Source organism: Podarcis gaigeae (assembly GCF_964106915.1).
Source record: "Podarcis gaigeae genome assembly, chromosome: 12".
Classification (NCBI taxonomy): Eukaryota; Metazoa; Chordata; class Lepidosauria; order Squamata; family Lacertidae; genus Podarcis; species Podarcis gaigeae.
The window spans coordinates 55,710,091-55,718,901 of NC_139688.1; the positions used below are offsets into that span (position 1 = coordinate 55,710,091).

At 46.9% G+C, this 8,811-nt stretch overlaps 1 long non-coding RNA gene across 1 annotated transcript in view; it reads left to right on the forward strand.

Annotated features, from left to right (window-relative positions):
• LOC310828717 overlaps nucleotides 1-8,811 on the forward strand; it is a 296,140-nt gene that overhangs the window by 286,063 nt on the left and 1,266 nt on the right. The window lies entirely within an intron of this gene.

Below are 8,811 nucleotides of genomic sequence, written 5' to 3' on the forward strand. Positions count from 1 at the left end.
ACCATTTGAAGCAAGGGCCAGACAGATGCAAATACCTTACTCCATATCTAATCCCCTTTATGCACAGCCTTCACAAGCACCCGCCTGTTTAGTTATTTTATTAGCCCTGGAGGGAACAAGAAAGGAACTCTGGAATGAGCACTGTCCCTACCAATAAATTAATCAACAGTCATCTGTCTTAAGGTTAGAATCCAGCACCCTGAGTTTGTCCCCAGAACACCTTCTGATCCAGGAATTTGTGGCCAAGCACAGCCTGAGGTTGTTCTCCCAGGGGCAGATCTACTATGAAGTGAATGAAGCTGCAACATCAGGCCCCTAATAATGGGGCCCCAAAAGCAACTTAATTTATGCATGTACAGTATGTATATATTCCCCTAATTTTCAGCATTGCATAACTTGAAACTATAAGGCATTGGGAATATTTATTCACACCAGTGACTCTGATTTGTGAGATAATCCAGAACAGCAATTTTAATCAAAATCTGAGATGTAGTATTTTTTTAAAAAAAATGTACAGCCCTCCCCCCTTAAAGGTAAAGGTAAAGGTACCCCTGCCCGTACGGGCCAGTCTTGACAGACTCTGGGGTTGTGCGCCCATCTCACTCAAGAGGCCAGGGGCCAGCGCTGTCCGGAGACACTTCCAGGTCACGTGGCCAGCGTGACATCGCTGCTCTGGCGAGCCAGAGCCGCACACGGAAACGCCGTTTACCTTCCCGCTGGTAAGCGGTCCCTATTTATCTACTTGCACCCGGAAGTGCTTTCGAACTGCTAGGTTGGCAGGCACTGGGACCGAGCAGCGGGAGCGCACCCCGCCGCAGGGATTCGAACCGCCGACCTTTCAATCGGCAAGTCCTAGGTGCTGAGGCTTTAACCCACAGTGCCACCTGCGTCCCCCCCCCCTTACCCCATACTTTCAAGGCACCGTGAATCTAGTCTTTTCCACTCTTTCAGCTCTTGTTTCCAAGGTCTCTATGTCCTTCCTTCTCTCAGGTGGCCCAAACCTGCCCCATTTTCCCCTGGTGCACATCTCCTGTCTCAGTTTGAGCTGTTGGTCTAGACAGGGTGGTGTTTTTGAACTCTTTGCATGTACATTACACTTTACTGTTTTGGGGCTGTTGGTTTTTTTGCAAAACAACAGCAGCAACACACAAAAAACTAGTCTATTTTCGACCAAATGGTGACTCTGGGATCTCTGGCAATTTCCTCCTTGTAACTGTACTGCAAGAAAATGTCCCCACAACACACAACCCTATATGCCCATGATCTTGAAAATCACACCTCTGTTGGTGACACTTATATACTTATTTGTAACTTGATCAAGGATAGGTATATGGTTTGCTCAAACTTCTCCATTCTTAAGCAAATCAGCCCTGAGCGCTCACTGGAAGGACAGATCCTGAAGCCGAGGCTCCAATACTTTGGCCACCTCATGAGAAGAGAAGACTCCCTGGAAAAGACCCTGATGTTGGGAAAGATAGAGGGCACAAGGAGAAGGGGACGACAGAGGACGAGATGGTTGGACAGTGCTCGAAGCTACCAGCATGAGTTTGACCAAACTGCAGGAGGCAGTGGAAGACAGGAGTGCCTGGCGTGCTCTGGTCCATGGCGTCATGAAGAGTCGGACACGACTAAACGACTAAACAACAACAAAGGTCTATGGTTGGTAATAGTTTAGGCTCCTGGCTGTTGTCTTTTACATCAGAATTTTCAACCTTCTGGAGTCCACGGCTCCCTTGACCAACTAGATTCTTTCTGTGGCACCCTGTGGGGCTCAGGAGCCCAGTTATGTCACCTCTTGGCTGCAGAGCTGACAGCCTCTCACCCCTTTTCAAACACCCTCCCTTGTGGAGGGTTCCCTCATCCTCCTCTCCTCTCCTTGGGAGTCCTCCAGGCAGCTACTGCTGCCACCCCTGGTCTCTGAGCTGCCCCCCACTGCCCCAAAGAGAGGTGCCTCCTCACACTGCCCCACAGGGGCCTGGGACTTGTCTGTCCATTCCCAACATCAAGGGCTGGTGGACTGTCTGGCTGGGCTCCCTCACCCACTTGCTTGCTTACTCTGAGGCCACCTCAGCTCCTGGCAACCAGCACCCCCCGGCAGCCCCAGAGGCACCATTCGCCCAGGGAGCTTGCAGCTAGGGCTGCTGCAACAAACAGCTGTGGAAGCCTTGGGGAGGCAGAGATGTGAGAGGGCATCAGAGGAGAGAGGGAAGGGGAAAGGGACAGTGTTGCCCGTAGCACCCCCCGGCCATCATTCAAGGCACCCCAGGGTGCCATGCCATACTGGTTGAAAACCACTGTTTTAGATCATCAGTAGGCAACCTAAGGCCCGGGGGCCGGATGCGGCCGAATCTCCTTCTAAATCCGGCCAGCGGATGGTCCGGGAATCAGCGTGTTTTTACATGAGTAGAATGTGTCCTTTTATTTAAAATGCACCTCTGAGTTATTTGTGAGGCATAGGAATTCGTTCTTTTTTCTTTCCCCCCCAAAATATAGTCTGGCCCCCCACAAGGTCTGAGGGACAGTGGACCAACCCCCTGCTGAAAAAGTTTGCTGACCTCTGTTTTAGATTGAAAGGGCAACAAGTAGGACCTACAGCAAAATTTTGCAGTGTGGCGTGTTCCCGTTCAGCATGCTAGCCAACCAGGCAACCATGTTTTCTTCCATTTGTCTCCCCACTCATTTTCCAAAAAAATCAACTGTCTTCAGCATTCCCTGATGACTGTATGCTCCATTCCACTTTGGCTGTTTGGGGGCTCTGCCCCCCAAAACATTCCTCCTCCCCAAAGGTTATGTCAACATCTGCAAACCTTGGGTTTTCCCTAAGCCCGATGCCTCCTTCTTGTGCATGGACGGCGTTTGCTGTTTTGATTGCATAAGAAGCCACAATTGGATAATGAGTTTGTTATTCCACCTGCTCGTAAATTATACCTGCTCATCCAAGATCATGCTAAGAATCTGGAAACTTGTCAGTAGCAGCTGCACCTTCTCACTCCAATTGTATCTAAACTTTTATCATTTTTTAGGCTCTCCTCCAAAGCCATTGTCTATATGCTTTAATACTTAACCACAACAATCCACTGACAGTATCCACAAGGGCAGGGGTCAGCAAACCTTTTCCCTCAGACCTTGTGGGGGGCCGGACTATATTTGGGGGGGGGGGGAAATATGAACAAATTCCTATGCCCCACAAATAACCCAGAGATGCATTTTAAATGCAGTGATACCTCAGGTTAAGAACTTAATTCGTTCTGGAGGTCCGTTCTTAACCTGAAACTGTTCTTAACCTGAAGCACCACTTTAGCTAATGGGGCCTCCTGCTGCTGCTGTGCCGCCAGAGCACGATTTCTGTTCTCATCCTGAAGCAAAGTTCTTAACCTGAGGTAATATTTCTGGGTTAGTGGAGTCTGTAACCTGAAGCGTATGCAATCTGAAGCGTATGTAACCCGAGGTACCACTGTAAAAGGACACATTCTACTCATGTAAAAACACGTTGATTCCCGGACCATCCGCGGGCCGAATTGAGAAGGAGATTGCCTACCCATGATCTAGAGTATGCTCTACGGAGAGCTGGCTTCAGGCACAATGTTGGCAGACCAACTCTGTGCTACAAAGACGTTTGCAAACATGACATGAAGGCTGGCCACTTCACCATGTAGGAATCCCTTGTACACACAGTGGCGGACGAAGCCACTCAGGCACCTGGGGTGGCGCATCCAGGGGCGAGGCGATCTGCCCATAGGGGCAGGGTGAGGGCGGGGCACACTGTGGCACCTCCATAGTCTGCCTGCCTCCTCCCACTCAGCCGTCCTATAGCTGGGGGGAGGCAGTGGGCAGATAGTTTGGGCAGCGCAGAGCTCAGGAGACGTGTTTTGTCACCCCCCTCAGCAGTGACACTCGCTGCGAACTGCACCCACCGCACCCCCCTTCCTCCACCCCTGTGTACACGGCCAAAATGTCTGGAGACAGGTTATGCATCTATAGCAGTGACCAGAGGAGGAATGACTGCTGGGAGGAGCGCAGAAAGAAATGCCATGTTGCATCTGCAGGAGCACAAGCGGACGCCTTCATCTGCCCCGGCTACAGCAGCCATGTCTCTCTCATATCAGTCTCTAGTGTCACAGCAGGTGTCATAACCTTCCATCATTCCAGCAGTCTGACTCCACTTCCAAAGGCCATTGTCTCCCAAGACAGACGGGTGCTAACAATATTGCAATTGCTCTCTACGGAAGAAGTGCTAGCAGCGTATATACAGTAGTAAGTCGTTGTGAGTCCCCACTGTTTAGCGTCCATTTCGTGAACGTCCACGACAAACCCAGAAGTACCGGAACGGTTTACATCCGGGTTTGCCGCTTGCGGACGTGCAGAAGCGCAAAACCGCTCATGTGCGTGTGCACATTGGCATTTTGTCAAGCGTCCCTTTTGTCGAGTGTCCGGGGCTCCGGAACGGATCCTGGACTCAAAACAAGGTACCACTGTATTTGTAAGAAACTTAGGAGATAGATTACACAAGGTAATCTCAGATCTCAGACTACTTCTGGCATCTGTTCCAAAGGTACATTCCAGGATCTCTCGCAATATTGCAGAGGATACTGGAGAACTCTGTACACATGCTGGACTCAGAACTGTACATAGCAGCTACTTGGATAACTAAACCCCAATGGGCCAGCCTAGGACATGCCATATAGAAAGAGAAACAGAAAAACCAGGCATTTCCTCACATGTGCAGGATTGACACATTGCTGCTAAAGTAGCAGAACCAATAGAAATGTTCCTGTGATGAATGATCACATGGGTGCTGAACAGAAGAACAGGGTCAGATTACACAATCAAATTGCAGTGGACCACCACCAGTGCTATTAGTAACCATGAGATCAGCAAGCAGTATTAGAATAAACTGTGGATAGACACTGGCTTCTGTCCTAAATTTGTTTCTTTCCTTCGGATTGAATTGGACCTTCAAGTACCGTATTTTTCGCTCTAGAAGATGCACTTTCCCCCCTCCTAAAAAGGGGAGATGTGTGTGTGTCTTACGGAGGCTGTGCAGCTATCCCATAAGCCAGTACAGCAAGAAGGATCGCTGCACAGCGATCCCTCTTGTTGCTCTGGCTTCTGGGATTCAGAATTTTTTTTTTCTTGTTTTCCTCCTCCAAAAACTAGGTGCGTCTTATGGTCTGGTATGTCTTATAGAGAAATACGGTAAGTTGTTGGTATCAGAGGACAAACACATTTCCAAGTTGCTGAAAATCTTTTCACGTGGCTCAAGCTGAAATCTGGTAAGACCATTTCCTCTAAGCCACAAAACAGAAGGACAGCACCATTGGGCCAAGATGCACTCGAAGACTGGCTCATTCGAATTTTGGAAATAGTTTCTCCCTTTTAATTGCCAAACTATAACTTGGTTATGTGAAAGTTTTAAACTATGTACTTTTTAAAAATGAAATAAAATAAATAACATCTCAGACTTGTGGAAAGCAAAAACCAGTATCATTACCAGTGCCAGATTTACTTATAAGCTAAGCAAGCTATAGTTTAGGGCCCCACTCTCTTGGGGGCCCCCCAAAAATTTAAAGGGAAAAAACCCCTGGATGTACATTTCCAAAACAAAAGATAAAAATAGAATAAAACCTGCATACAGCAACAGTGTTTTGTGTTGTGTAGGCTCCTATTTGTTATGTACAAATGGCTTTAGATACCTATTAGGTCCATAAATTACCACATATATTCAACACAAAAGAACAGTGATGATTTGTTGCTGACAAAGGACAGCTGGACATATAAAGGGCCCCATTGCCTTCAGTAGCCTAGGGGCTCATCAAACCTAAATCCGGCCCTGATCATTACAGTGCCAGAAAAAATAAGGGTTCAGAACCTCTTAGACTGATAAACAAGGCTGATGGGCTGCTACCATGAAAGGAAGCAACCTATGGTTGGTCACCACCATCAGTTAAGCTCAGCGAAAAGAGGCTGTCGATGGGGACAAGATCAGAGCGAATTCCTTTACTGGAGGGTGCCCACAATAATTCTGAAGTTGGCACCAAATTATTCCCTCCCCCAGTATTACAAGACTGTATGCCAAGTGGCCTGTTATCCCTGGCCAGCGAAAACACCTTTTGCAAAGCTGAACTGTTTGCTTCCTACCCACCAAAACTAGGCATTCAAACCGAACTTTCATAAAAGGAAGGTATCTTTCACCATATGTGGTAAAAAGGCTTTCTGGGAAAGGATATATAATGAGTTAAAGAAAATGTTTAAAAACACTTTCGTTAAATAACCAGAAGCCTTTTTACTGGGTATAGTGGGTGAAGAAATATCAAGAAAAGATAAAAGACTGTTCATGTACGCAACAACAGCGGCAAGAACCCTTTTAGCCCAAAAATGGAAACAACAAAAGTACCAATGAAAAAAGAGTGGAAGATGAAAATGATGGGACTTTGCGGAACTGGCAAAGCTGACGGGAAAAATCCAAAACCATCACAATCAAGTATTCCAAAAAGACTGGAGTAAATTTATACAATATTTGAAAGATCATTGCAAGCAATTAACAACACTAGTAGGGTTATCTGAAGACTTGTAATGAATTTTTTTTTACCTTTCTACATTTATTCAAACTTTGAGGTATTTTGTGGTGAGTTTTATTAGAATTGGAAAATATACAAAACGCTGTGATATAAAGGTTAATTTTGAAAGCCAAGAGGTGGGAGGGAAGGAAGTCGATAGGCTCTAAAGAGCCAAAGAGGGAAAGTGGATAATAAAAATGTGATTATGTATGTTTAAACGGAAAAACCAAACAAACTGAATTTTTATAGGCCCAGGGAGCAGGGGGGAATTCTATGGCACCCTCTGAAGTACCAAGACCACTTTAAATTTAACATACTGTAGCTTGATATTTTTTTAAGTGGCAGCAGTGTTGACATTCCAAAACATTTTTTTTTTTTTACATTTATGATGGAGTTAATAGTTTCTTCCTTAGTTCTGCTTCTCAAAATAGGTCTTTCGTTTTCTCTTTCTTCTCTTTCTGCAGTTTTCTTGTTGAAACTGGGTTTTCCCTTTCTGCTGGGTTCAACATTTTGATAGATGTGTCTAGTGACTTCAGGAATTTCCAGTTATAAACAGTTAAGACTCAGAAACAGACCCTTCAGCATTCTGAGGGCCTGCAAAATACAAAATTGATTCCTACGTTTATCGCTCCACCTTTAAATAATAATAATAATAATAATAATAATAATAATAATAATAATAATAATAATAATAATTTATTTGTACCCCGCCCATCTGGCTAGGTTTCCCCAGCCACTCTGGGCGGCTTCCATAGAAACCAAAAATACAGTAAAATATCACAGATTAAAAACTTCCCTGAACAGGGCTGCCTTAAGATGTCTTCTGAATGTCAGGTAGTTATTTATCGCTTTGACATCTGATGGGAGGGCGTTCCACAGGGCGGGCGCCACTACCGAGAAGGCCCTCTGCCTGGTTCCCTGTAGCTTTGCTTCTCGCAATGAGGGAACCGCCAGAAGGCCCTCGGCGCTGGACTTCAGCGTCCGGGCAGAACGATGGGGGTGGAGTGCGCCGGGTGGAGTAAACATGTGTTTAGAGTGCGCCGAAAGAATGATTCGGATTAACAGGTTATGCCAGATTCAAAAAAGAGAGGTTCTCTACATGCTACGCATAGTACAAGGTGCCAACAAACCCTGATTATAAATCCTTCAGAGTTACTTGACTCCCGCTTTTTTCCTGAAAACCAACAATCCCTATCTTCTACAGAGGCAAGTGCGGATGACACCCAGCTCTACCTCTCTTTCAAATCACAGGTGACGGTCCTGTGTGAGTGTCTGGAGGTGGTTGGAGGATGGATGGCGGCTAACAGATTGAGGCTGAATCCTGACAAGACAGAAGTACTGTTTCTGGGGGACAGGAGGCGGGCAGGTGTGGAGGATTCCCTGGTCCTGAATGGGGTAACTGTGCCCCTGAAGGACCAGGTGCGCAGCCTGAGAGTTATTTTGGACTCACAGCTGTCCATGGAGGCACAGGTTAAATCTGTGTCCAGGGCAGCTGTGTACCAGCTCCATCTGGAACGCAGGCTGATACCCTATCTGCCTGCGGACTGCCTCGCCAGAGTGGTGCATGCTCTGGTTATCTCCCGCTTGGACTACTGCAATGCGCTCTACGTGGGGCTACCTTTGAAGGTGACCCGGAAACTACAACTAATCCAGAATGCGGCACCTAGACTGGTGACTGGGAGCGGCCGCCGAGACCATATAACACCGGTCTTGAAAGACCTACATTGGCTCCCAGTACGTTTCCGAGCACAATTAAAAGTGTTGGTGCTGACCTTTAAAGACCTAAACGGCCTCGGTCCAGTATACCTGAAGGAGCGTCTCCACCTCCATCGTTCTATCTGGACACTGAGGTCCAGCACCGAGGGCCTTCTGGCAGTTCCCTCACTGCGAGAAGCCAAGTTACAGGGAACCAGGCAGAGGGCCTTCTCGGTAGTGGCGCCCGCCCTGTGGAATGCCCTCCCACCAGATGTCAAAGAGAACAACAACTACCAGACTTTTAGAAGACATCTGAAGGCAGCCCTGTTTAGGGAAGCTTTTAGCTGGGGAAACCCAGCCAGATGGGCGGGGTATAAATAATAAATTATTATTATTATTATTATTATTAAATCCTCTGTTAAGTTTTTTACCAGAGGGAGGTGACCCGAAAAAAACTATGTGCCTCTTCCCTTTGCAGTCACGCTCTTGAGTTGTATGGATTGTTCCTATAGATCAGGGGTGTCCAAGAGGTTGATCGCGATCTACTGGTAGATCCCCA